We start from the raw sequence: 1540 nt of genomic DNA, 5'->3' as shown, positions 1-1540 counted from the left end.
ATGCAGCAGACCTGGGTTTGATCCCTGGGTCAGGAAGATCCATCCCCTGGAGAAGGAAAAGGCAACCCACTCCACTATTCTTGCCTCGAGAATCCCATGGCCAGAGGAGCCTGGAGGGCTACAGTCCACAGGGTTGCGGGAGCTGGACACGACTGAGTGACAGCTACAGAACGGGGGTAAGACCCACGGACAAGGTGATGTACAAGACGGTGACCGCCTGCCATTGAATATGTGGCCTCCAGGCCCTCGCTGCCGAGCTGCAAGGAAGTTGAAGACTCCTCTGGTTTCGTGGCCCCTGGTTTGTCGGGCAGTGCCACCTGGTGGTTGACCCTTGGGGCCCACAGGCTTCTCTGGTTTTCTCAACTGCAGCAAAGTGTCGGAACTGACTGAGCAGCTGAAGGTGCTGGAGGCCAAGGTGGCAGGGCCCCAGCCCCAGCTGCCCCTCTAAGGACCCTGCCCCACCTTGGGGCTCCCCAGTTGGCCAGGGCAGCTCCAGGGATGGAGGCCTTCGAGGGCTGCCAGGAGCCAGAGAAAACCAGAGGCCTCCTCTGTTCCCTTAAGATGATGGAGTTGGTGCCCAGGGGCTTCCTGGACCCACTGGCCCCATGGGAGACCCTGGCAGTGGGGGCCCAATGGGGATGAGAGGTCCACCAGGTCTGCAGGGCCCCCCAGGGAGCTCTGATCAGGCCAGAGCTGCGGGTACCCCAGAGAGAGGGGACCTCCAGTGCCCCCAGGCCCTCTTGGTCCCCCTGGCCTCCCTGCCCCACCCCCAGCCCCTGTTGGACCACCCTACAACTGGATCTCCCAGCCTGAAGACCTGTTTCTGTCCAACACTTTCACTGAGACCAGCAGCCACTGGCCCCCTGGATTGGCTGAGTCCCCAGGCCCCCTAGGATCCATGGGTCCTCCTGGACTTCCTGGCCCCATGGGCATCCCTGGGAGTCCTGGACATAGGCGACCCCCAGGCCCCACTGTACCTAATGAAATCTCAGGCCACCCTGGAGAGAACAGCCAAAGAGGACTGCAAGGGGAGCCCAGACCCCAAGGCTCCATAGGGGCAGTGGGGAGAACCTGGCTGCAAAGGAGACTTTGGTGAGAAGAGCTCACTGGAACCAGAGGAGTCAGGGACAAGCCTTGCCACCCCCAGGGGCACCTCCAGCCTCCTGAAGGGCAAAAGGGGAGGACACACCACCAGCTCCTGGTTCCTGGCCCCCAGGAGCCGAGACAAGACAAACTGAGGGTGGTGGTGGCCCCATGGGGAGGGATAGGCCAGGCTTCCTTTCCCAGCCTGGACTGGGCCGACTGTCTCTGGGGTCTGCCAGTCCATATTTATTAATATCCACAAGGTCCCTTGTGCCACCTAAGCCTTTGAGTGGGGGTCTTGGTCTTGGTACCCAGTGCGTGTCCACCTTCCATGAGGTTGAGCAGGGACTGGGGCCTGAGAGGGAGGTGTGGCCCAGGTGAGAGGACTCAGGACTCTGGCCCTCAGTTGCCCTTTGTGAAGTGGGGTGATGCAGGTCTGCGGCAGGGATGGCAGGTT

General features: G+C 61.7%; 1 pseudogene; it reads left to right on the top strand.

Annotated features, from left to right (window-relative positions):
- The first annotated feature begins 334 nt into the window (after positions 1-334).
- Positions 335-1238, top strand: LOC120882156 (annotated as a pseudogene).
- Positions 1239-1540: the final 302 nt, after the last annotated feature.

Source organism: Oryx dammah, unplaced genomic scaffold (assembly GCF_014754425.2).
Source record: "Oryx dammah isolate SB20612 unplaced genomic scaffold, SCBI_Odam_1.1 HiC_scaffold_2, whole genome shotgun sequence".
Lineage (NCBI taxonomy): Eukaryota > Metazoa > Chordata > Mammalia > Artiodactyla > Bovidae > Oryx > Oryx dammah.
This window is presented reverse-complemented; position numbering and strand designations above follow the sequence as displayed.